This window comes from Papio anubis, chromosome 7 (genome assembly GCF_008728515.1).
Source record: "Papio anubis isolate 15944 chromosome 7, Panubis1.0, whole genome shotgun sequence".
Classification (NCBI taxonomy): Eukaryota; Metazoa; Chordata; class Mammalia; order Primates; family Cercopithecidae; genus Papio; species Papio anubis.
In genome coordinates this window covers 18,643,523-18,670,884 of record NC_044982.1, presented here as the reverse complement: position 1 = coordinate 18,670,884, position 27,362 = coordinate 18,643,523, and the positions used below count along the sequence as shown (strand labels likewise).

Here is a 27,362-nt window from a genome sequence, read left to right as displayed (position 1 = left end):
AGAGGACAAACTTGGTCCAAGCTAGAGATGAAAGGGCAAAGGGGAGAAAGAAGCTCATGCTCACCCCAAAGCCAGAATGGGGGTACTGGAGAGGGACATGAGCACAGGGCAGCCTTGCTCCTGGAGAGGCACCCCCTAAGGCCCACCAGGAAGTGGGGCAGCAGTGTGGGCATGTCACAGGCAGGCTGGAGAACAATGGAGAGAACCAGTCTTGAGCACAGTTGAGAGACAGCCCTTCAGACAACTCTTAGAATTACTCTGGGGACTGGAATTCTACAGTCAAGACAATGTAGAGCTTACAATATGGATACTTAGAAACGTGATCTTATTTTGGATCATAGCCTACTGAGACTATGACATTTAGCTTACAATAAAGCTGGCAATTTAAAGAACATTATTTTAATGACCACGATTAAGTGTTCATTTATCCATTCAATTAATAAATATTGATTGAGTGCCTGCCACACACCCATTATTGGGCTGGGGATGGAGATCTAGTGTGGAGCCCAAGAGACATGGCTGTGTTCTTGGGAGCATATCGTCTAATGCAGGAGGCAGACAGTAAACCAGAGTTACACAAATATTTATGCGTGTGTGATAAATGCTGCAAAAGAGAAACACAGGGTGGGAGGCACATGGGTGGATGGATGGATGAATGAAAAGGGTTTCCAACTTTCCTATAATCCTAAGTTCTTCCAAATGGTTATTGTTTCAGGGATATGTCTCATCCTAGCTGCTTGGCTGGGTAACTCCATCGTACACTCTTGATGAATCTCCTTCCCTTAGTCAGATCTTGCCTCTTCCACACCATCACTATTCCTCATACCTGCAGTAAGGAGGGAGCTGTCACTTCTCAGCCTCATTCACCAGACTGATGACTCCCAGGTAACTTTCTAAAAATGGGGAGGTGACCAGCCTCCCGGCAGCCTTCCATGAGGGCACCGTTCTGTGGGCTCCTGGATTGTTTATAGACATACCTGATACGGTTTGGATGTTTGCTACCTCCAAATCTCATGTTGAACTGTGATCCCCAGTGTTGGAGGTGGGCCTAGTGGGAGGTATTAGGGTCATGGCTTGGTGCCACCCTGATGGTAATGAGTGAGTTCTTGCTCTGAGTTCATGTGAAACATGTTATTTAAAAGACCCTGGCACCTCTCCCCACCCCCTCTTGCTCTACCTCTCGCCATGTGACATGCTGGCTCCCCCATCACCTTTGACTATGATTAAGAGCTTCCTGAGGTCTCACCAGGAACAAATGCCAGCACAATACTTTCTATAAGTCCTGCAGAACTGTGAGTCAACTAAACCTTTTTTTCTGTATAAATTACCCAACCTCAGGTATTTCTTTATAGCAGCATAAGAATGGCATAATACAATACCCAAAGAGGCTGATTCTCCAGTGGTTTCACTCATTGTTATAAAAATAAAATGGTCTTACTTTCCCCAGTAACTTTCCTGCAGCAAAGAGTCTGCTCTGCAAACACCTCCCTACTGGAAGAAAGGGGATTTTAGTAATATCTCAACCCAGTTCCATCACTTCTTGGTCACTTTCAATTATTAAAACAGTGTAATTCCAGTTCTTAAAGACTTGTCTTCATTGTAGCTTTGCAAACTCATGTTTGATTCAAATCCCTCCCCACAGGCAGACGAGACTTGGGACAGAGGGACTTGGCTCACTCTCTCTCTCTCTTTCTCTTTCTGGTTCCCACTGCTGTGGTGCTGGGGCAGAAGGATAGAGAGAGTTGGCCTGGATGCCAACTCCTGAGCTGCCTCTGGTCAGTCTGCCAGCTCCATTTCGTTGGTTGCCTCTATTTGTTTGTTTACCCCTGCCTGGACACCAGTCCACTTTATGTGTAAGGGGCCCTTGGGAACACATTTGTGGATTCTCAGAGGGAGGAGGGTCTGCAGAGCCTCCTTGCTGCAGAGCACCCCTGACATAAACCCTGCTGGGTTTGTGCTTTCCCTACCTCCTCAGCACCCCCAGAGACCTCAGGGACCCCTCTCCCAGGAGGCAACTCTTTTTTTGGGGAGACCTATAAGACAGAGAGCTCTACCTCCTGGGCATCCACTAGAACCACAGGATGCTCACAGGTCCCAACCACGCCTGCGTGCAATGTGAGCAGCTTCTCCAGGGCCATGTCTGGGCTCCATCTTCTCTCTCCAGTCCCTGCCTCTACACTCCAGAAGCTTCGATGCTTGGGAGAGGAGACAACAGTTGACCACTAGTTCTCAAGCGAGGGTAGCTGAGAATAGTTCAGGCACCCTCTGTGGATTTGGAGCCTCCCACCCTTATTTTGAGGAGGAGAGAAAAGTAATAGTCACTCTATTCAACAATCAACAATACCTTCCCCATTAGAGGCTACTTTTCTCTCCATGAGGGAGATCAGCCATCTTTCACCTGGAGAGAATTGGGGCAACAGGGATAGGGCCAGTTCTCTAACTGGTGTCTCTCATAAAAACACGCCTAAATGGGACAGGTCCAACTGCTGACACTTCTTTGAACTCAGGACATGGGGTGCTTAGCACCTTTGGGTCTCAGCTGTGGGGCTTTGCAGGCAATTCTAGGGGCAAATAGCCCCACTTCACACGTTACCCCAGCCTGTTACACTATTCTTTTTTTGTTGTTGTTTAGAAGGAGTTTTCCAGGCTGGAGTGCAATGGCATGATCTCTGCTTACTGAAACCTCTGCCTCCCGGGTTCAAACAATTCTCCTGCCTCAGCCTCCCAAGTAGCTGGGATTACAGGTGCATGCCACCACGCCTGGCTAATTTTTGTATTTTAGTAGAGACAGGGTTTCACCATGCTGGCCAGGCAAGTCTCAAACTCCTGACCTCAGGTGATCTGCCCTCCTTGGCCTCCCAAAGTGTTGGGATTACAGGCGTAAGCCACCGTGCCTGGCTTTGTTACACTGTTCTTAACAGCTTAAGACCAAACCGGATAGGAGTATTAAAATTCAAAAACATTGCACTGAAAATCTGGGTAAAGCCAACAGGAGGCCCCTGTGTGTCTCTGGTTGGAGCTCTCAAAAGTCCATGACATTTCACTGGTTAATAATAGAGGACAACTCAGGTCTGTCAGTAGCTGAACCACATTCTCACTGTGATAAAATGAAAGTGCCCCCTCCTCCAATTCTTTTTTTTTTTTTTTTTTTCAGATGTAGTCTTACTCTGTTGCCAGGCTGGAGTGCAGTGGCACAATCTTGGCTCACTGCAACTTCTGCCTCTTGGGTTCAAGCGATTCTCCTGCCTCAGCCTCCCAAGTAGCTGGGACTACAGGCGCCCGCCACCATGCCTGGTTAATTTTTGTATTTTTAGTAGAAACGGGGTTTCACCATGTTGGCCAGGATGGTCTCGATCTCTTAACCTCATGATCCACCTGCCTCAGGCTCCCAAAGTGCTGGGATTACAGGCATGAGCCACCACACCCAGCCCCCTCCCCCAATTCTTATGCTGAAGCCCTAACCCCCAGTGTGATGGTATTTGGAAGCAGGGCCTTTAAGAGGCGATTAGGACTAGCTGAGGCCATGTGGGTAGGACCTCATGGTGGGACTAGTGCCCTTATAAGAAGAGACACCAGAGAGCTTGCTCTCTGTTCAGCTGGTGAGGATGCAGTGAGAAGGCAGCTGTCTACAAGCCGGCAAGACAGCCCACATCAGACACAGGAGCTGCCCGTGCCTCAATAGAGGACTTTCCGGTCTCCAGTGCTGTAAGAAGTAAATGTCTCTGGTTTAAGCCACCTGTGTATGGCATTTTGTTATAGCAGCCAAAACAGACTAAGACACTAGCAGATCAGGAAACGAATGTCATCTTGGGCTGCACTGGCAGAGGTGCCAGATATGAGGGTCTTGTCTCCCTGCCTTTTGTACCAGTAGCACTGTACATTTGACATCCCAGAGAAGGCCAGGCACTGGAGAATCTGAGGTGGATGCTGTGCCCATCCCCCCTTGAGTGACTGTTGGTTTAAGGAAGGAGGTGGATTTGGAAACAAATCCTCACACCACAGGGGGAATGAGCAGCAACAGAGCAAGCAGCTCTCTTCAGAGAACCGGAAACACATAGGCATGACATTTGTCCTGACTTTCGAAGACAAATTAGATCAAAAGGACAATGTTAGGGGAGAGGTGAGGAGAGACTACATTAGTTCTTCAAACAAGACTATAAATGGAAGTGTCCGATTTATTTTTACACCACTAGTACCAAAGAACTCCTAAAATCCCCTGTCAGAGAGAATACATACTTCTTCCCAAACAGTCCTGAGAAGTGGCCTTTATCTATTCAAAGGACTTTGGAGTGGGATAAAAATTAGACCTTCTCAGAGTTGATTCTGATCTGGAATCAGAATTAGTTGATGAAAGTTTTAGAAAAGCATATTTTGGGCTCAAAACAAACACTTCCTAATGATTGTAGCTATATAGCCTGCTTTCTATATAGTTATAATCATTAGGAAGCATTTGTTATCTCTCTTTAGCTTCTGTCTGAAGGATGCCTCCTTCATCTTCTGGATGAGGACAGACACCTATCAGGACAGCAGTCAGACAGGAGCTAAATCATCACCCATGAGAGATGCAGAAGCACGGGTTCCCTTCATCCAGCCTCCAAGTCAACTTTCAAATTACTCAAAGGTTTCCTAATTCTGTTTTGAAGAAGGGACCACTCATATGGATTGCTCATTTCCAACGTGCTTATTAAACAATAATCTCTGTAGAGCCCACAGGTCATCACAACAAGAAAAGCCTGCCAAAGAGGACTGTTTATAAAAGGATCTCATATGCCAAATCATCCATTTGTTGTTTGGACCTATGGTCAAAGGATTGGAATTCTTGCTCTGGGACTCTGGGGATGGAGTTAAGAGGGTTGCTGTCAAAAAATATAAAATTAAAATTAGGGGGGGTGAAGAAGGGGCCGGCCTTCAAGCAACAGCGACGCAAGATGGCAGCCACCACGGGCTCGGTTTTATGTTTGCTAGAGAAGACTCAGTCCCGGGTAGCTGAATAATCCAGTTGGCTGCTGTGCAGATGAAAATGCCAGTGTTTTCCAAACAAACAGTTCAAGTATGCTTGAGTAAAAGTCCCTCGCAATTTCCGACTGTTGGAAGAACTCGAAGAAGGCCAGAAAGGAGTAGGAGATGGCACAGTTAGCTGGGGTCTAGAAGATGACGAAGACATGACACTTACAAGATGGACAGGGATGATAATTGGGCCTCCAAGAACAATTTATGAAAACCGAATATACAGCCTTAAAATAGAATGTGGACCTAAATACCCAGAAGCACCCCCCTTTGTAAGATTTGTAACAAAAATTAATATGAATGGAGTAAATAGTTCTAATGGAGTGGTGGACCCAAGAGCCATATCAGTGCTAGCAAAATGGCAGAATTCATATAGCATCAAAGTTGTCCTGCAAGAGCTTCGGCGCCTAATGATGTCTAAAGAAAATATGAAACTCCCTCAGCCGCCCGAAGGACAGTGTTACAGCAATTAATCAAAAAGAAAAACCACAGGCCCTTCCCCTTCCCCCCCCCCCCATTCGATTTAAGCAGTCTTCATTTTCCACAGTAGTAAATTTTCTAGATACGTCTTGTAGACCTCAAAGTACTGGAAAGGAAGCTCCCATTCAAAGGAAATTTATCTTAAGATACTGTAAATGATACTAATTTTTTGTCCATTTGAAATATATAAGTTGTGCTATAACAAAAAAAAAAAAAAAAAAAAAAAAATTAAAATTAAAAGCTTATTTTTATGTGATTAATGATAAAGAGAGGCATTTTCTTTCTTCAAAACTTCTTAACTTTCCATATGGTTGCCATGGTGATCTGAGCTGGTGCCTGACTCCTGCTAGGAGAGCCCAGGCTCCCTGCTGCAGTGCAGTGAGTTTCCAGGCTTGGCTGACACTCTCCGCTTCTCTTCAGGGACCTGGGAGCCCTGTCTGCCAGTGGAGGCTGTGTCTTACTTTAGTCCAAATAATAAAAGGAGAGAATTCCAACCCCGGCCTTTTGTCTTTTAAATAACTTTTAAAATAGCTTTTTAGAAATGCTACATGACACATCGTAAACACATGTACTTATACATACACAAATACAGGACAGTGCAAATAATGTAAAATCACCTGAAATTCCATTCAAAGAGGACCTCTGTTAGGATTTTGAACACACTTATTTACGTGTGCGTGCTCATACAACACTGCTTTCTATATCAAATGGGATCATACTGTATTTGATCTTCTGAAACCACATTACTCAAAATTGCTATGGTCATTAATCTTTAGCAATAAACATAACAAAAATTAATATTCATTGAAAATGAAAAAGAAAATATTGTATAACTTCATTTAATTATCATAATACTCCAGCCAAGTAAGTTACTATCTGTTATGATTATGCCTATTTTACCGTTACTATCTCTGGTTTACAAGTAGCAAAAGTGATGCATTAAAAGATTAATTCCCAAGATCACACAGCTACTAAGTGGTAGAATCAACTGCACTCTGCTTCCAAAGTTTATGTACTTAGTTGACCCGTGATACCATCTCTGAGCAATGCTACTCTTCTTCAAAGGCAGTATAATATTTTGTGGTGTACATGTGCTATAATTTATTTACTCAGTCCCTTTTTGATGAGCAATTAGATTGTTTGCAAAACTTTGCAACTACAATCAATACTCTCATAGACATGCTTGCATATACCACCTCTCAACCTCCTGGGTTACCTCCTTCCTTAGCAGACACTCCTTGTAGTGGGATTATTCAATCAGATGATTTTCTCTGCCCTTTACAAAGGTTTACAAAGGTTGTTTACAGTGGTATAAAAGTGCCTCATCTGCCGCATCTTGGACAATACCAGATTTGTCATTGCCGATTTCAGTTGCAGTTCTTGCCATAATAAGGTTGCACAGCCTTTCCTTTCTATTGACATCTTGATTTTCTTTGAGTTACCTGTCTTTTCCTTTGCCTGCTTTTTATATAAGGGTGTTCATATTTTCCTGATTCACTTTTCACAGCTCTATGTACATGCTAGTGTGCATAATTATGGGAAGTAGAGAAAATTAGCTCCTTCAGCACCTGTCCTAACCTCCCATTCCAGAAGAGGTAAAACCCACATTTTCCAGACTCCCTTGCAGCTAACACTTCAAATGTGATGTTATTCCACCACTTGGACATAATGGCAGGAGCCTTGAGAGAGAAAGTCAGTCCATGAGGCACATATGTTACTCACTTTTGCTGCTGTGGAGTCAAAGGGCTTGGTGTGGCCCATGATCCAACAGTTCTGGCCACAGCTTCCTGATCTGTGGCTTACAGCTGTGGCCCTGTGACAATGACCAGCAGAAGAGATCACAGCCTCCGCAGCAGCCTCCTAGGTGAACCAGAGCAGCAGTTGGCTTGGCAGGCTAGTTCGAAAATTTTCTCCTTTGGCCCTTACAATTATTTAATAATCACCTAATTCTGTACATTAAATTATTTCCTACATAAAGAACCAGAGTGGGTTCCATAATCCATAACTGAACACTGAACACTAAATGTTAAACCATGCTAAACATATCTTATGAATACTTTCCAGGTTTGTCATTTGTCTATCAATACTGTTTTCACTGCTTCTCTGCCATTTAAATAATGTTTGTAGTAATATTTTGAAATTCTTTCTTTGTGATTCCTGGTTTATAGCATTCCTGAAAACACTTGTAATTCCCAAGTTTACAAAAGCAATGTTTTCTCTTATTACTATTACTTACTAATTGCAATCTGCATGAGTTGGAGAATAAGACAACTGCCATAATCAACAGTCCTGCTTATTTTTTATTTATTTATTTAAACTTTTAAGTTTAGTGTTACATGTGCAGGTTTGTTATATAGGTAAACTCGCGTCATGGGGGTTTGTTTCATCACCCAGGTATTAAACCTAGTATCCATTAGTTACTTTTCCTGATCCACTTCCTCCTCCCTCCCTCTACCCTCAGGTAGGCCCCAGTGTTTATTGTTCTCCACTAGATGTCCCTGTGTTCTCATCATTTACCTCCCACTTATAAGTGAAAACATGTGGTATTTGGTTTTCTGTCCCTGCATTAGATTGCTAAGGATAATGGTCTCCAGCTCCATTCATGTTCCTGCAAAGATCATGATACTGTTCTTTTTTTTTTTTAAATATTCATTTTTTAATCATTGCTCAGTGTTGCAAAAAAGACTTAGTTTTAAAATAAATATTCCATTTCACTGGGTTCTCACATATCAATTGGGTAGCAGATGTTCTTGTTATTGTGTTTGAGGAAACCCACGTCTTGAAACGTTAACTTCGTAATTCTTCCTTTCTCCTGTGTTCAGGATGAGTTGATGGCAGAACTTGAAGAATTGGAACAGGAGGAATTAAATAAGAAGATGACAAATATCCGCCTTCCAAATGTGCCTTCCTCTTCTCTCCCAGCACAGCCAGATAGAAAACCAGGCATGTCCTCCACTGCACGTCGATCCCGAGCAGGTATGGATACTGTTCTTTTTATGGCTGCATAGTATTCTGTGGTGTGTATGTACCACAATTTTTAATCCAGTCTACCATTGATGGGCATTTAGGTTAATTCCATGTCTTTGCTATTGTGAATATCGCTTTGTGAATAGCAAAGACATGGAATCATGTGCTGCAATAAACATACGTGTGCATGTGTCTTTATGATAGAATGATTTATATTCCTTTGGGTATGTACCCAGGAATGGGATTGCTAGATCAAATAGTAGTTCTGTTTTTAGCTCTGTGAGGGATTGCCACACTGCTGTGGCATCCACAGTGGCTGAACCAATTTATACTCCCACCAACAGTGTATAAGTGTTCCTGTTTCACTACAACCTCTCCAGCATCTGTTATTTTTTGACTTTTTAATAATAGCCATTCTGACTGGTGTGAGATGGTAGCTCTTTGTGGTTTTGATTTGCATTTCTCTAATGATCAGTGATCTTGAGCATTTTTTCATACACTTCCTGGCTGCATGTGTGTCTTCTTTTGAAAAGTATCTGTTCATGTCCCTCACCCACTTTTTAATGGGGTTGTTTTTTCTTGTAAATTTGCTTAAGCTCCTTATAAAAATGCTAGATGTTAGACCTTTGTCAGATGCATAGTTTGCAAAAATTTTCTTCCATCTGGCAGATTGTCTGTTTACCATGTTGACAGTTTCTTTTGCTAAAGTGCAGAAGCTGTTTAGTTTTATTAGATCCCAACTGTCAATTTTTGCTTTTGTTGCAATTGCCTGTGGCATCTTCATCATAAAATATTTGCCTATTCCTATTCCAGAATGTTATTGCCTTCCAGAGTTTGTCTTCCAGGGTTTTTATAGTTTTGGGTTTTACATTTTAGTCTTTAATCCATCTTGAGCTGATTTTTGTATATGGTGTAAGGGAGGGGTCCAGTTTCAATCTTCTGTATATGGCTAGCCAGTTATCCCAGCACCATTTATTGAATAGGGAGTCCTTTCCTCATCGTTTTTTTTGGTCAAGTTTGTTGATGATCAGATGGTTGTAGGTGTGCAGCCTTATTTCTGGTCTTTCTATTCTGTTCCATTGGTCTATGTGTCTGTTTTTGTACCAGTACCATGCTATTTTGGTTACTGTAGCTCTGTAGTACAGTTTGAAGTTGGGTAGCATGATTTGTTCTTTTTCTTAGGATCGCCTTGTCTATTCAGGCTCTTTTTTGGTTCCATATGAATTCTAAAATACTTTTTCTAGTCCTGTGAAGAATGTCAGTGGTGGTTTGATAGGAGTAGCATTGAATCAATAAATTGCTTTGGGCATTTTAATGATGTTGATTCTTCCTATCCATGAGTCTGGAATGTTTTTCCATTTGTTTGTGTCATTTCTGATTTCTTTGAGCAGTGTTCTGTAATTCTCATCATACACATCTTTCACCTCCCTGGTTAGCTGTATTCCTAGGTATTTTATTCTTTTCGTGGCAATTCTGAATGAGATTGCATTCCTGATTTTGCTCTCACCTTGGCTGTTGTTGATGTATAAAAATGCTAGCAATTTTTTATGTTGATTTTGTATTGTGAGACTTTGCTGAAATTGTTTATCAGGTTAAGGAGTTTTGGGCCAGGACTATGGGGTTTTCTAGATAGAATCATGTCATCTGCAAATAGTAATAATTTGACTTCCTCTCCTTCTATTTGGATGCCCTTTATTTCTTTCTCTTGCCTGATTTCTCTGGCCAGGACTTCCAATACTATATTGAATAGGAGTGGTGAGAAAGGGCATCCTTGTCTTGTGCCAGTTTTCAAGGGGGATGCTTCCAGCTTTTGCCTATTTATTGTAATGTTGGCTGTGGGTTTTTAATAGATGGCTCTTATTATTTTCAGGACTGTTTCTTCAATACTTAGTTTATTGAAAGTTTTTAACATGAAGGGTGTTGAATTTTATCTAAAGCCTTTTCTGCATCTACTAAGATAATCATGTGGCTTTTGTCTTTAGTTCTATTTATGTGATGAGTCACATTTATTGATTTGCATATGTTGAACCAACCTTGCATCCTAAGGCTAAAGCTTACTTGATGGTGGTGGATAAGCTTTTTGTGATGTGCTGCTGAATTTGGTTTGCCAGTATTTTGTTGAAGATTTTTGCATCAATGTTTATCAAAAATATTGGCCTGAAGTTTTCTTTGTTGTGTCTCTTCCAGGTTTTTGTATCAAGATGATGCTGGCCTCACAGAATGAATTTGGGAGGAGTCCCTGCTCCTTAATTTTTTGGAATAGTTTCAATAGGAATGGTACCAGCTCCTCTCTGTACATCTGGTAGAATTTGACTTTGAATCTATCTGGTACTTGGCTGTTTTTGGTTGGTAGGCTGTTTATTACTGATTCAATTTCAGAGCTTGCTACTGGTCTGTTCAGGGATTCAATTTCTTCCTAGTTCAGTCTTGTGAGGATGTATGCATGCAGAAATTTATCCATTTCTTCTAGATCTTCTGGTTTATGTGCATAGAGGTTTTCATAATATTCCGATGGTTATTTGTATTTCTTTGGGGTCAGTGGTAATATCCCCTGTGTTGTTTCTAATTGTGTTTATTTGGATCTTCTCTCTTTTCTTCCTTATTAGTCTAGTTAGTGGTGTATTTTATTAATTTTTTTTAAAAAACCAACTCCTTGAATTGTTGACCTTTCAAATGATTTTTCTTGTCTCAGTCTCCTTCAGTTCAGCTCTGGTTTTGGTTATTTCTTGTGTTCTGCTAGCTTTGGGCTTGGTTTACTCTTGGTTCTCTAGTTCTTTTAGTTGTGATGTTAGGTTATTAAATTGAGATTTTGCTAAGTTTTTGATGTAGGCATTTAGTGCTGTAAATGTCCCTCTTACCACTGCCTTGGCTGTGTTCCAGAGATTCTGGTATGCTGTATCTTTGTTCTTTACTATATTGACTATTTTGTCTGTCAGCTGCTGTATCATTTTGTTGTGATTCTTAGCTTTGGTGGATTGGGTTTCAGTGTACTGCATCTTGATGCTTTTCAGTCTTATCCATATTCTGAATTCTATTTCTGTCATTTCAGCCATCTCAGCTCAGTTCAGAACCCTTGCTGGAGAACTAGTGCAGTCTTTTGGAGGAAAAAAGACACTCTAGCTTTTTGAATTGTCAGAGTCCTTGCACTGGTTCTTTCTCATCGTTGTGGGCTGATGTTCCTTCCATTTTTGAAGCTGCTGTCCTTTCAATGGGTTTCTTTTTTCTTTTATCCTATTTGATGATCTTGAGGGTTTGATTGTGGTATAGGTGTGTTCAGTTGACTGGCTTCATTTCTGGAGTATTTTAGGGAGCCAAGGCTCAGTTCACAACTCCTGTACTGCACGCTCTAACTCTGGGAAACCAAAACAGGGCTTCAACTTTGTTCTCTGGTTCCTGGAGGTTAGGACTCCACTGCACTGGTGTGTGTTGGGGGGTAGAGGGAGTTGCTGAAGGGCTCCCTGGCTGCTGGTCCCAGCACTCTGATGGATGGTGCCAGCCAAAGCTTTTCCTAGGACGGTAGCAGCCATCCCGTCCTCGTTTGCATGTGCCAGTAGCAGGCAGCAGCAGCCCGGCAGAGCACACACTCATGGACTGCAATAGAGTGCTAGCAGGTGCCAGGGTGCCAGCCTCTATGCGGGCATTCACAGCAGCGATGGAGACAGCACGACTCCGGGGATGGGGTCTCTGCGGGTGACTGTGCACACAGCTGCACTGGCGATGGTAGTAGCACGGGGCTTGGGCGCAGGGCGTGTTCACGCAGGCGAAGGCAGCCGCACAGGGCAGGAGAGGGTCTGCTGTTCTCCATCCTTAGTTTCACTCTGAGGGCAGTGTTGGTGCAGGAATGAGACGCTGGTAGAGGCGGGGCTGGAGGGTTGTGTGCCTGCCAAGGCTCAGACTGCAGTGGAGGTACAGCGGGAGACCGGAGGCGGGGGCGATGGGGGAGCGGAGGCATTCACTGTGGCAGCAGTGGCAGGGCAGGGTGCAGTCGCACATGCGCACTGGTGGGGTAGGGAGGGAAGGTAAGATCCGCCGGGGCACACAGCACCAGCAAAGCGGTGTGGCGGGTGGTCGTGGGCCGGGTGAGCTGCAGTGAAGGAAGGAGCAGGCGGGCTGATGCGGGTCCACGGGGCCGCCCTGCTGGGGGCCGCCCTGCTGGAGGTCTCGTCAGGCGCTGTCTGCCAGTACAGGAGCCAGGATGCAGGCCCTCAAGGCACCTGAGGCTGCACTGCCAGCAGACGCAGCCAGGCTGGGGCCCTGGGAGCGGCCAGCAGACCGAGGGTTGCTTAGGTTGGAGCAGCCACACCTGATGGGCAGCACTGCCCTGCAGAGTTCAGGTCCGACAGTTCCCCTGGAGCTAAAGTCAACTATGGGAGCAAGTGAAGCCTAGGGGATGGGCATCAGCCGCGCTCCACTACAGACGCTTCCACACCAAACCCTTTGGGCGCTTCACTGGCTGGAGTGCTGCCCCTACCATTTCTCCCAGTAGCTCTCCTTGCCAGCTCAAGTGTCCGTGGCTATCGAGAGGTCTCCTCATGCAGGGATTCCAGAGGCCTGTGGCAAGAGTAACTTGCTCCTTACCAGTTCAACTCACCCACCCCGTTCTCCCTGAGTCATCTAGCGCCAGGAACCAGTCCCTCCCCTTGTGCAGTAGACCCATGCAGGGTTCCCAGCTCCCTCCCACTTCAGCTGGTTTCTGTGTCTTCTCTGGATCCACGCTCAGTGCCTTCCCTCTGAAGATGGTAGGAGTGCACCAGTCTTCCAGTTTCCTCGGTGGCAGCTGTTCCACCTGGCTGCATCTAGCCAGCCATCTTGCCCCAAGAGCCCGCTGATTGATTTTTAAGTGCCTTCTAAATCCACTTAAGTTGGGACTTTATTCTATGCTAGGGATTGGCAAACCTTTTGTGTGAAGGACCAGAGTGTAAATATTTTTGGTTTTGACAGCCATATGATCCCTGTCACTACTTAACTCTGCTGTTGTAGTGTGAAAGTAGCCGTAGATCATATGTAAATGTTGACTGGGGCTGTACCTCTGCGGGCCTTAGTTTCGCCTCTGCTAACCTTAGTCTGTTGACATCTGTTCTATATCCTCCATTTTTGGTTTATTCCTGGGCCATTTCCATGCTCACTGCATTGCCACAACTTTAAGTCCTTTCTTATTATACTTCTTTATAGAATTTTTCTGGCTATCCTTTAATGTCTATTCATCTAGAGGAACTTTAAAATTATTTTTAAGTTAAGAAAATCTTATTGGAATTATAATTGCAATATAATGTAATCCATAAATAAATTTAGAAAAAAATACCATCCTTTCAAAATTATCATCAAATCTTCATTTATTCAAATATCCTATCATCATTAATTTTCTTCCTAGAGGGGCAGTGTAGGTGGACTCAAATCCGAGCTCTGTCACTTCTGAGTAGTGTGAGTTTGGGCAAGTTACTTCTCTGTGCTATTATTTTTCTCATCAGTAAATGGGAATAATAGTATCTCTCTTGCAGGGTTTGGGGAGGATTAAATGATTTGCACGGCACATGGAAAGCACTGTTCACTTGGTGCTCTAAATCTCTTGTTACATATGGTAGATAATAGTGGTTATTGCTGTGAGTATCCTCTTCTCTAACACTAAAAAATGGTTCTAGTGCTTCACCATTAGGTACAATGGAAATAATTCATAGAAATTACCCAAATATGATGTGTTACTATTTTACTGCTTATCTAGTATATGTATTGACTTTTATAAAACGCCTTTGCCACATCTGTTGTGGCACTTTCTTCCCTCCTTTACCCATCAACCTAGAGAATTCCACAAGCAGATTTCCACAATTGATCCATCTCTGATTTGTTAAAATGAACCTCACTTGGCTGTGGTGCTATCCTTCTATTCATTGCTAGGTTGTTTCTGCTTATACTTTATTTGGGATTTTCACATCAATATTCTCATAAAAGATTACATTGCATAGCTAATTGTTTTTAAGTGCCATTCTCACTCATTTTTTATACTAATGTTATGCTTGCTTCATAAAGATAATTCAGAAGGTTCACTTTCTCTGTTCCGAAACACTTTCAAACTGCCTAAGAGCCATCTGATCCTTAAAAATTTGAAATTCTCCAACTGGAAACTGTTTGTACCTGATTTTTTATGATAACTGGCTCAATTTCTTCTGTAACAATTGGTCAGATTCATTTTTTTCAGTTCTTTTTGAGACCTTTTTTTTTTTTATTAAAGCCTTTTAAAGGAAAAGCATTCATTTATCCTAATTTCTCTATTTCTTGACAGATTATCTGTATTTGGATCTACTGGTTACAGAAAATCTATAAACCTTTTCTAGCTCATAATTGTTTCATTTTTATTATTTCTTTCCTTGTTTATTCATTGATTTTTAATTAAAAAGACAAATCATTATTATATACATCTCACTCTGTGCTCGTCATAGAAACTTTACCTTACCTGTCCTCCTGACTTCAATCTAATGCACAGCCTTTAATGGTCATTAGAAATGCCATCCAGCAGAAGCAGAAGCCCTAATGCTAGATGACACAAGATACGGAACAGGAGAAAAAGGCAAATAAAAATCATGGTTTTGGGACAGGGGGCTTGTTAGGCTACAAGAATGGCTCCCAACTCTGACTATACAATTAAATTCACCTGGGGTTCTTCTAAAATTAAATACGAATGCCTTGACCCTTCACCAAACTAATCAACTCAGACTCTTTGGTAGAACCCAGGAATCCATATTTTAAGCCTCCTCAGATTATTCTAACATACATCCAGAGTTTAGAACAACTAGGTTCTGGAAATACAACAGGAGGGGGAAAAACAGCCTTCAGAGGAATATGGCCACATGGTCTCCAGCCCACATCCACCATTCACAGACAAGGGTCCTAAGCTATGCCTGACCCACAGGCCTGCTTTGGGGATTCTATCCCAGATACAAGGACTTGGATCTCTCTGTAGGGGTCTAAGATGCAGGGTCACACCGTCATCACCTCCTAAGACAGGCTTATGACATTAGAAATACCTTAGGAACAACAGCAGCAAATAACTAAAACATGTACACAGAAATAGACAAGCTCTCTCCCAGTAGACATAGAAAAGCAAGGTCAGGGCCCAGAAACCACAGAAAGGAAATCCCTGCAGCTCACTGCTCTCCTCTATTCTACACAGAGTCACCATTTCCTTTAAAAAAAAAAAAGACACTTAGAACCATGGAAATAAATCCTGGGATCCTGGGATCCTGGGAGTAAGACTCAATGTCTCTCATCCATGATCTAGATTTGGTAACACTTCAGGACAGCATTTTCAAATTTAATGCATGGCTCAAAAGAAAGTCTCTCAAACAAGAGAGGGTGAAAACTTTATTGAATAACACTTCTCCACTCAACCCTATCCCACTCCTCCCCAAAACACCCAAGAATCTTTCACTAACCTAACAGGTCAGCCTTTTCCTATTTTTTTCTTCCATTTTTTTGTTAAGCTAATTATCTTCGGTGCTAGATAACACATCAACTAGTCAGGCTTTTTAAATTCTTCATAATTAATCTAAGAGAAGTTTTATTTGTTTCATATGATATTCAACCCCAAAACCTCCAGCTTCCCTAGTAATTTAAGATGGAGTCAGACAGACTAGCCCAAGTCCCAACACTCACTATGTTTTTATCCATGGGCATGTTTTCAAATTTTAGTTTCAAATATTATCTACCTCAGAGGGCTGTTACAAGGATGAAATGAGATGACTCATGAAGAGTGCTTAACACCATGTCTGCCACCTCATAAACACTACATCTACCCAACCAACAGCTATTTATTTGTTGGATTATGCATTACGCATCAAGGGCTGTGTTAGGCACTACAGATACAGTGGCGCGTGAAATCAAACTTGATCCCTGCATTCATGGAGCTTATAAACCCAATTCTCAATAAATTCCCGCTGTTATTATTTCCAGATGCTAAGAATGGGAACAATCCATTCACTGCTAAAAATACATAGTTTAAGTGGTACAGCAAGAATTCATGAACTTTTACTTGAGCATGCTGATTCCCAAATGGCAGGTATTAGTACAGTGACGTTTCACGGGCAGAAACCACACAGCACTGAAGGGCTGGATAACTTTCTTTGATTAAACTTGAAATAACAGGGCCTACAAGTGTGTAGAGACAGCCTCAGAAGACTATCTTTCTGCTCTCAGGAAGTCTTCCCAGGGCATTTCATTACCCCTTCAGTCACTTTACCTCTCTGGGCTTTAGTTTCTCCTCTGCAAAATGAAGTAGCTGTGCCCAATGTGTTCTAAGATCTCTGCCAGCTCTCACACTTCTCAATAATTTAAACTGTGTGGTTTTTGTTTGTTCCCTAAAAACAATGGTGATTCAGGTCTGCCAGCTTTAGTATATTAATACTGACAACAACTAGGTAAAATGCTTGTCCACTGATTGAGATTTTAAATAACATTAACAAAAAACCCCGACATCCATTTTCCACTCCCTCCTTAGTAACTGAGCCCAAGTTTTATTCGAAGTGTTGATGTGCCCAGCTGAAAAGCCATATGTCTCAGCCTCTCGTGTGAATTTCTGGCTAGAATTCTACTAAGTTCTGATCAATGACATATACATTGGTCTTTCCCAGCAAGTCTCCTTAAATGGGAAGGGTCAAGTCCTTTCCCCCTAATGAGCAGCAATTTTAAAAAGAAATATGTTGAAGGTAAAATGCTATTGAAACATGAAAAAGAGAAATTTTCAAAAGTCACTATTTGTTTTAAAATTTTAGTTAAATATCACTATAACCCAGCAAGCCATAAGCATCTTCTTTAGACAACTAAATTAATGGCTCTTTACACCTTTTACACTGCTGGGGATAAAATGTCATCACAGTTAAACTAATCGCGAGTTTTTTATTCAACATTCATTCAACAAGTATTTATGATTTGAATATTTCCCAGGCATTCTTCTACCCTCTACAAAAACAGCCAAAAATTCCTGTGCTCTAAGATAGTTATATTTTTATCATAAAATGTAATGCAGTGCTCCAAATAGATTTTACCTTTCATTTAATAATTTCAAGATGCATCTGTAGTAGAGTTCTAGGAGAAAAGCATCTGTAGTAGTCAGGGTTCGCCAGAGAAAACAGAACCAACAGGGGGTGTGTGTATGTGTGTGTGTGTGTGTGTGTCTGTGTGTGTCTGTGTGCGTGTGTGTAGAGAGAAAGAGAGATTTACTTTAAGAAATTGGCTCGTGGAATTGTAGAGGTGTAGTGATATGGTTTGGCTGTGTCCCCACCCAAATCTCATCTTGAACTGTAGCTCCCATAATTCCCACATCGTGGGAGGGGCCCGGTGGAAGGTAATAGAATCATGGGGGTGGGTGTTTCCCATGCTGTTCTCATAATAGTGAGTAAGTCTCTTGAGATCTGATGGTTTTATAAATAGGAGTTCCCCTGCATACGCTCTCTGGCCTGCCGCCATGTAAGATGTGACTTTGCTTCACCTTTGCGTTCTGCCATAATTGTAAGGCCTCTCCAGCCACGTGGAACTGTGAGTCAATTAAACCCCTTTCCTTTACAAATTACCTGGTCTCGGGTATGTCTTTATTAGCAGTGTGAAAACAGACTAATGCATGTAGCAAATCCAAAATCTACAGGGTAGGCCAGCAGGCTGGACACCAAATTGCAGTCCAAGTCCAAAAACCATCTGCTTGTAGAATTCCTCCATAGAGAGGTCAGTCTTTTTCTATTAAAGCTTCCAACTGATTGGAGGAGGTCCATCCACAATATGAAGGGTAATCTCCTTTACCCAAAGTCTACTGATTTAAATATTCATCTTAAAAAAACACCTTCACAGAAACATCCAAAATGGTATTTGTCCAAGTATCTGAGTACTGTGGCTTAGGCAAGTTGACACACAAGATTAACCATCACATCATCTTAGTTTTATTTGCAAACCTTAATTATTTGCAAAGATAATCACAAGCTATATAAGAGGAAAGACACTTCTGGAGGGTCTGTGGCCTGAACCTACAAGAGGGAAAGAAGACTCTCAGTCAGTTTTGTGTTACTATAAAGGAATATGTGAGGCTGGATAATTTAGAAAGAAAAGAGATTTGGCCCATGGTTCTGCAGGCTGTACAAGAATCATGGCATGGTCATCCACTCTGCTTCTAGTAAGGATTTTCATGATGTGTGAAAAGATGGTGGAGAAGGTCTAAGGGGAAGTGGGTACATGTGAAGAGAGACCAAACCTGAGGGGCATCCTGACTTTATAAAAACCCAAATGAATCCATTTCTTGGGAACCAATCCAGTCTCATATGAGCAATAACTCACTCACTACTGCAAGAACAGCACCAAGCCATTCCTGATGGGTCCCCCACTCATGACCCAAATACCTCCCCACTAGGCCTCACCTCCCAACACCGCCACACTGGTGGTCAAATTTCAACATGAGCTTTGGTGAGGACAAATAAACCATACCCAAAACTATAGCAGGGGCTTCACCTGAGAAAGTGACCTTCAACTCACTCAGTCTTGCAGTAAATTTTCAAATTATTCTGGGATTGTTACTAGTTCCACCTAAGGAGTAGTCAAGCATATAGCTAGTCTCCAGAGTCATTAGAAACAGGCAAGTGAGGAGAGACACCTTGAGACCTTCCATTTGCAAAGTTCCTGACCATATTCCCACCGCCACCAGATAGTATCATAGGTAGCTAAGAACCCTGTGAGCCTCAGGGCCAGATATTGTGCGATGCTGCTTAGGGGGATGCCACTGGGATCCCCACATTGAAGTGCCATCTATATACTGGTAAGTTATTATTTACCTACATTTAAGGAACTTGTATCCTCTCCCTGTGTCTAGTAGGGTCTCTAATTGAGTGGCAGACAGCCTGTTTATCAAATAGAGTAGTAAATGGATTGTAATGAACTCAGAGATGCCAAAGCCTACGCTGATTTCCAAAAGACAAGGGATCACCTCACATATAAAATCATTAACATGGTCTTAACTACTACCCACATCCTGTTAAATATATATCATACAATGCAAAAACAATACTTAGTATATTCTGTTAAACAGATGCAGAAAGTAATAAACTGTCTCTTCAATATAATTTTCAAATCACTTAATTCTATATTTCTCTCCCCCAGTGAATGTGAAAACTATAAATAACCTGGTGGAAAAAAATCACTTCAAGTATCTTGTTCAACAATCAATCACAATCCCTCAAAGTGTTTGCATTTTTCCTAGTTGAATAGCAATTACCAATTCCATGGAGCATCAAGTTCAGTTTTATTGGAGAAGGAAGGAGACGGAGGAGGAGACAGAGGAGGAGGAGTGGGAGAAAGAGTGGGAGGAAACACTTCAGAACAATTTCAAATTATCTGTGGACTTAAATAGAGGTGCTATTTTCAGTATAATATGATCCAACTATAATATTCCAAACAAAGAAAGCCAGGCTTTCTTTCAAGTGAATGTAAAGCACTAACAAAGCAGAAGAAAAATCAAGTGTAAGGACGAAATCTACCTATGAGCAAAGGCTGTAGAACACTATGATTTTTAAATCCTGCTTTCATGATTTGGAGTGGTATAAATCACATCACAATGCTTGGACCCCCCAGCCCCCATAGTTTAAAATACTACCAGTAGACCTGTGAGGATAATAAAAGATGGTCCTTTTTAAGCAGGTCACATGTTTAGAGAATGGAATCTGCTATAAAGCTTATGTGTCTGTGTGTGTGTGTATATATATTTAACTTCATTAAATATATATACATATATATTACATATATATTAAATATATATATATTTAATGAAGTTAAATCCATTTGCAAAATAATTTCATTTGATGAAGCCATTTGGCCAAGTTTAAACATACAAGGCACTGTCTGGTCATCTTTCAGTGTGGGAAACAATACATGGCAAATCTTACTAAGAAAAAAAAACCTCTTCTGGTAAGCAACTTGAGCCTAGTTAAATATTTGAATTAAATTTTAAAAATACACATGTTTAAATCAGCATTACAGAGTAAGAGCTGGAAGGTGTCTCAGTGACTATCCAGCCTAATTTCTTTGTTTTACAGAAAGAGTAGTTTCAGTGATTCAACCAAAGTCAGATAAATAAGCAGCAGGTCTGGCATTCAACCCAGATTTTAGGACTCAACTTCAGTAATTTTACCATGGTGCTTTTCCAGATGTTGTTGTTAGTGTGTAAAGTAACTTTGGCCACTTACAAAGTGGTTTTACTTAGAGGCTCTGATGAGTCTACTTAATTAATACAATTCATGGTTACTGGTAGCCATCTACCAGTACAGCCTATCTAATCAAACCTGATCAAAAATCAAGTCCTTGATGACCACCTATTAATATGTGGGCAGCAACACAAGGAATGTAGAAGCATAAGACATGCTTTATATCCAAATACTTCAAAGCTACTTGAAATAAAGCTACCAGCTGAAACAGTGTCTAAATCATGATGATGAATATGTGGTGCAAATCACAGATGCTCCTCGACATACCATGGGGCTATATCCAGAAAAATGCATTATAAGTTGAAATATCAAGTTGAAATGCATTTAATACACCTAACCTACTGAATGAACATCATAGCTTAGCCTAGCCTACCTTAAATGTGCTAAGAATAGTTACATTAGCCTGTAGTTGGGCAAAATTATTTCAAAAAACGCAGGCAACACAGTACACTATAGAATATCTGTTGTTTACCCTCAGGATGACATGGCTGATAGGAGATACTGCTTGCTGCCACTGCCCAGTGTCAGGAAAGTATTGTACCGTATATCACTAGCCCAGGAAAAGGTCAAAATTTGAAGTACGGTTTCTACTGAATGTGTATCATTTTTGCAGCATCATGAAGTTGGAAAGTTGGCTGGGCGCGGTGGCTCACACCTATAATCCCAGCACTTTGGGAGGCCGAGGCGGGCGGATCACGATGTCAGGAGATTGAGACCATCCTGGCTAACACGGCGAAACCTCGTCACTACTAAAATTACAAAAAAAAATATCCAGGCATGGTGGCGGGCACTTGTAGTCCCAGCTACTCGTGAGGCTGAGGCAGGAGAATAGCATGAACCCGGGAGGCGGAGCTTGCAGTGAGCCGAGATCGCACTACTGCACTCCAGCCTGGGGGACGAGCGAGACTCCATCTCAAAAAAGAGAAAAAAAAAAAAAAAAGGAAAAAGAAACAGAAAAATCATTAAGTTGAACCATCACAAGTTGGGGACTGTCTTAGTGTCAAAATATTTCAGAAAAGGACACCATCTCTACAAAAAAAAAAAAAAAATATATATATATATATCAAAAATTAGCCAGGTGTGGTGGCACACGCATGTAATTCCTAGCTACTCAGGAGGCTGAGGCAGGATAACTGCTTGAGCCAAGGGGTTCGAGGCTGCAGTGAGCTATGATGGTCCCATTCCACTCCAGCCTAGGTGACAGAGTGAGACTCTGTCTCAAAAAAAAAAAAAAAAAAATCAAAAAAGGCTCAGGATGGCCAGGTATTCAAGTAAATGAAGAGTTCCATTTCCAGCCTTGAGAGAACAAAAACTACAACTGGATCAGCCCACTGTAAACAACAGTTTCAGAGAGTAGACAGCAGGAAGCCCAGTACTGTGATCAGAGAAAAACGGAGAAATCAATGAGGTGAATTTTGTGATCCCCCATTTCTGTCTAGAGCCATTTACCAGATTTCAGTGCAGGGAGAGGAAATGCGGAGTATATGGGTCTTGTGGAGCTGTGGAGATAAAGATCAGAGTTCAAAGAGGCTGCAGCACCTGAAATTTGCAGTGCAGAGTATCTGAGAGAAGGGTGCTATGTAGAAAAAGAGGTTCAGAAATCTCAGAGGGGGTCTATTTGTGTCTTTAGCTCTAAACTAAGCATTCACAGTGTGAAAGCCCTTGGGCCAAAGAATAATCAGGAAAGTGTTAGCTGAACAACTATCAAAATTATCACAGGGCTAGAAGATATTTAAGATGTGAACAAATATAGTGCAGAGAACTCATTCAGCTCCCAGGGAATTCCATGCCTTAAGAACAGGGCTGGACTAGAGCTAGAATGCCCCAGGAAAATCAACCTCTCAGACTGAACCTGAACAGGGAAATAGAAAACACACATTTTCTGTATTTGGAGATCTTAACTCTTCTCACTCAGTAATTAACAGTAAACGTAGAGAGAAAATCAGTAAGTCACAGACATCAACACCATCAGCTAACATGACCTAATTAATATTTGTAAAACATTACAGCCAATCACTGCAGAAGGCAAATTATTTTTAAGGGTACACTGACTAAGATAAATTGGGTCATAAAACAAGTCTAAATACATTTAAGATAGCTGAAAGGAAACACAACATATTTTCTAATCACAACAGAATTAAGTTTAAATATCAATGGCAAAAAGTTATCTGGAAAATCTTCAAATACTTAGAAATTAAACACTGAACTTCTACAATAATTAGCACAAAGTTCAAAAAAGTACAAGATAATTTAGAAAATATTCTGAACTGAATGAAAATTAGAACGTGGATATTAAAATATGTGAGATGTAACTAAATAAATGTTTAAATTTTAGTGTTAAATGCTAACATATTTTTAAAAAGATGATCTAAAATTGAAGATCTAAGCTTGCATCTGAAGAAGCTAGAATAAGAGTAAATTTAATCCAAAAGTAGACTAAATAATAAAGGTACAAGCAGCAATCAGTGAAACAGAAAAAAGTCTAAGAAATTTAGAACTGGTTCTTTGAAAGATAAATAAAATTGACAAAATTCTAATTAGACCAAGTAAGATAAAAAGAAAGCACAAATTGGCCATATCAGGAATGTCTTATAGACATTAAAATAAGGGAATATTTTAAACAATGTTATGCCAATAAATTAGACAATTTAGATGAAGTTGACAAATTCCTTAAAAGACAAATTGTCAAAACGGACATAAGAAATAGAAAAATTGGCCAGGTGCAGTGGCTCACGCCTGTAATCCCAGCTCTTTGGGAGCCCAAGGTGGGTGGATCACGAGGTCAGGAAATCAAGACCACCCTGGCCAACATGGTGAAACCCCGACTCTACTAAAAATACAAAAATTAGCTGGGCATGGTGGTGTGCGCCTGTAATCCCAGTTACTTGGGAGGCTGAGGCAGGAGAATCATTTGAACCCGGGAGGCAGAGGTTGCAGTGAGCTGAAATTGTGCCATTGCAATCCAGCCTGGTGACGGAGTGAGATTCCATCTCAAAAAAAAAAAAAAAATAGAAAAATTGGAACAGCCTTGTATCTGTTAAAGCTTCTCAGCCTCAAACCCACTCATTTGACCTGCTTTATGATAGTGGAGCTGGGTCTTCTCAACATTTCTCCTGTGTCAGGCGGCATACTTAAGTTTTATCAACAGAGGTTACTAAAGGGACACTGCAGGAGGAAGGAGCTTCTCTTCTCTGTCCCGGTGTGCTTTTTCCTTTTTGCTTCTGTGGCATGTGGCTACTAGCAAGCAGCATTTGGGACACTCCGTGAAGCACCTCTTCCAGTAGGAGCTGGAACAACCAGTGGCACTTACTCTGCAGGGATTTTCACCAACAACCCTGCACGTAGTTTCCTGAAAGTTTCACCAGCACCACAAAGGGTGGCTTCCTAGTGAGTTTCAGCAGCACTCCAGGAGGAGCTTCCCAATGAGTCTGACACATACCCCAGAAGACAGTTTCCCACTGCCAGCCCCAGCACACAGCATCTCAGCAAACTCTAGGCCATTCCAGGGTCACACTATATCAACACTATATCATCTGCAGTGAGATCTGAGCCTCAGTCATGTAAGGAGGATCTCTTCCGAGTTTGTTGCCCTGAAAGTACCCTGCCCCAGCCTAGGAAGTGGCTGGTCTCTACATCTGCTCTTCCTGTATTCTTTGGAGTTCTCTCTACCCCTTAGTGGCTAATCTCATTACTAATTAATAATTCTTAACATTAGATTGGTCCTGGCATGGTTTCTGTCTCCTGATCAGACCCTGACTGACATAACTGATGAATTCTAAGGTTTAAGAACCTCACAAACTTTCAGAGAATAAAGAAGGAGGCAGCATTTCCAAACTGAATTTATGAGGTATCACCCTGCCACCAAACCAGATAAAGACATTAGGAGAAAATAAAACTAGATCAATATTCCACAGGAACACAGACACAAACACTTTTAGCCAAATGTTGACAGATTAAATTCACCAGTACATAAACAGGGTAATAAACTCCACTTGGTCATGACATATCTCACGAATGCAAAGTTGCTTTAATATTTGAAAATCAAACCATGTGATATATCACATTAACAGAATAAAGAAGAAAGACAGTATAACTATCTCGTTAGATGTAGAGAAAAAGCATTTAACAAATTCAGTACTCACACTTAATGGTGAAAGAGACGCTTCCTAAGATGAGGAACAAGGCTGATACATCTGCTCTTACCACTTCTCAACATTGTACTTGAAGTCCTGGTCAGTGCAATAAGGCAACAAAAGCATCAGAAATACAGCAGAAATATTGAAAAGGAAAAAGCAGAATTGTCTATATTCACAGATTACATAATTATATATGTAGAAAATTCTAAAGAATTTACCCAAAAAAAGCTAAACTAATAAGTGAATTTAGCAAGGGAGCAGGACTGCAGGTCAATATGCAAAAAACCAGCTGTGTTTCTATGTATGAGTAACAAATAATAAACACCATTTACAATAGCATCAAAGACATAAAATATTTAAGGATACATTTAATAAAAAACATCTTCAAGATCTGTATGCTGAAAACTACAGAAACTGCTGAGAGAAATTATAGACTTAATACATGAAAAGGTGTAACTGCTCCTCAGCAAATGCCAAATAACTGAAATCGTAACAGTCTCTCAGACCATAGTCCAATCAAATTAGAACTCAGGATTAAGAAACTCACTCAAAACCACACAATTACATGGAAATTGAACAACCTGTTCCTGAATGACTCCTAAGTAAATAATGTAATTAAGGCAGAAATCAAGAAGTTCTTTGAAACCAATGAGAACAAAGAGAACATACCAGAATCTCTGGGACACAGCTAAAGCAGTATTAAGAGGGAAATTTATACCACTAAATGCCCACATCAGAAAGTGAGAAAGATCTCAAACTGACAACCTAACATCACAATTAAAGGAGCCAGAGAAACGAGCAAACTAATCCAAAAACTAGCAGAAGACAAGAAATAACTAAGATCAGAGAAGAATTTAAGAAGATACACGAAAAGCCCTCCAAAAAATCAATAAATCAAGGAGCTAGTTTTTTGAAAAAATTAACAAAATACATAGACCACTAGCTAGACTAATAAAGAAGAAAAGAGGGAAGAATCAAACAGACACAATAAAAAATGATAAAGGGATATCACCACTGACCCCATAGAAATACAAACTACCATCACAGAATACTATAAACACTTCTAGGCAAATAAACTAGAAAATCTAGAAGAAATGGATAAATTTCTGGACACATATACCCTCCCAACACTAAACTAGGAGGAAGTCGAATCCCTGAATAGACCAATAACAAGTTTTGAAATTGAGGCACTAATTAATAGCCTACCAACAAAAAAAGCCCAGGACCAGATGGATTCACAGTCAAATTCTACCAGAGGTACAAAGAGGAGCTGGTATCATTCCTTCTGAAACTATTCCAAATAATTGAAAAGGAGAGACTCCTCCCTAACTCACTGTATGATGCGTCATCCTGATACCAAAAACTGGGAAGAGACACAACAAAAAAAGAAAACTTCAGGCCAATATCCCTGATGAACATCAACAGGAAAATCATCAATAAAATACTGGCAAACCGAAACCAGCAGCACATCAAAAAACTTATCCACCACGATAAAGTCGGCTTCATCCCTGGGATGCGAGGCTGGTTCAACATATGCAAATCGATAAACATAATCCTCACATAAACAGAACCAAAGACAAAAACCACATGATAATAGATGCAGAAAGGGGCTTTCATAAAATTCAACATCCCTTCATGTTAAAAACTCTCAATAAACTAGGTATTGCTGGAACATATCTCAAAATAAGAATAGCTATTTATGACAAACTCACAGCCAATATCATATTGAATGGGAAAAAGCTGGAAGCATTCCCTTTGAAAACCGACACCAAGGCAAGGATACCCTCTCTCAACACTCCCATTCAACATAGTATCAGAAGTTCTGGCCAGGGCAATCATGCAAGAGAAAGAAATAAAGGGTATTCAGATAGGAGGAGAGGACGTCTAATTGTCTCTGTTTGCAGATAACATGATTCTAAATTTAGAAAACCCATCATCTCAGCCCAAAAACTCCTTAAGCTGATAAGCAACTTTAGCAAAGTCTCAGGATACAAAATCAATGTGCAAAAATCACAAGCATTCCTTTACACCAACAACAGACAGGCAGAGAGCCAAATCATGAATGAACTCTCATTCACAATTGCTACACAGAGAATAAAATACCTAGGAATACAGCTAACAAGGGATGAGAAGGATCTCTTCAAGGAGAACTACAAACCACTGCTCGAGGAAATAAGAGAGGACACAAACAAATGGAAAAACATTCCATCCTCATGGACAGGAAGACTCAATATCGTGAAATGCTCATACTGCCCAAAGTAATTTATACATTCAATGCTATTCCCACCAAACTACCATTGACACTTTTCACAGAATTAGAAAAAACTACTTTAAATTTAGTCTGAAATCAAAGAAGACCCCGTATAGCCAAGAAAATCCTAAGCAAAAAGAACAAAGCTGGAAGCATCAGGCTAGCTGACATCAAATTATACTACAAGGCTACGGTAACCAAAACAGCATGGTACTGGTACCAAAACAGATATATAGACCAATGGAACAGAACAGAGACCTCAGAAATAGCACCACACATCTACAACCATCTGAT

General features: G+C 41.0%; 2 long non-coding RNA genes and 1 pseudogene across 3 annotated transcripts in view; 2 read left to right on the top strand and 1 right to left on the bottom strand.

Moving 5' to 3' along the window:
• Positions 1-8,567, top strand: part of LOC110743818 — a 102,924-nt gene extending 94,357 nt beyond the window's left edge. The window contains exon 4 of the long non-coding RNA XR_002523461.2: positions 8,310-8,567. This is a non-coding gene — a long non-coding RNA (uncharacterized LOC110743818). The remainder of the gene's footprint in view (positions 1-8,309) is intronic.
• Positions 1-25,386, bottom strand: part of LOC108586943 — a 45,100-nt gene extending 19,714 nt beyond the window's left edge. Inside the window, exon 1 of the long non-coding RNA XR_002523462.2 lies at positions 24,824-25,386. This is a non-coding gene — a long non-coding RNA (uncharacterized LOC108586943). The remainder of the gene's footprint in view (positions 1-24,823) is intronic.
• On the top strand, positions 4,891-5,689 carry LOC116275696 (annotated as a pseudogene). Its single transcript, XR_004184824.1, has one exon. The product of XR_004184824.1 is annotated as a ubiquitin-conjugating enzyme E2 variant 1 pseudogene (transcript).
• Positions 25,387-27,362: the final 1,976 nt, after the last annotated feature.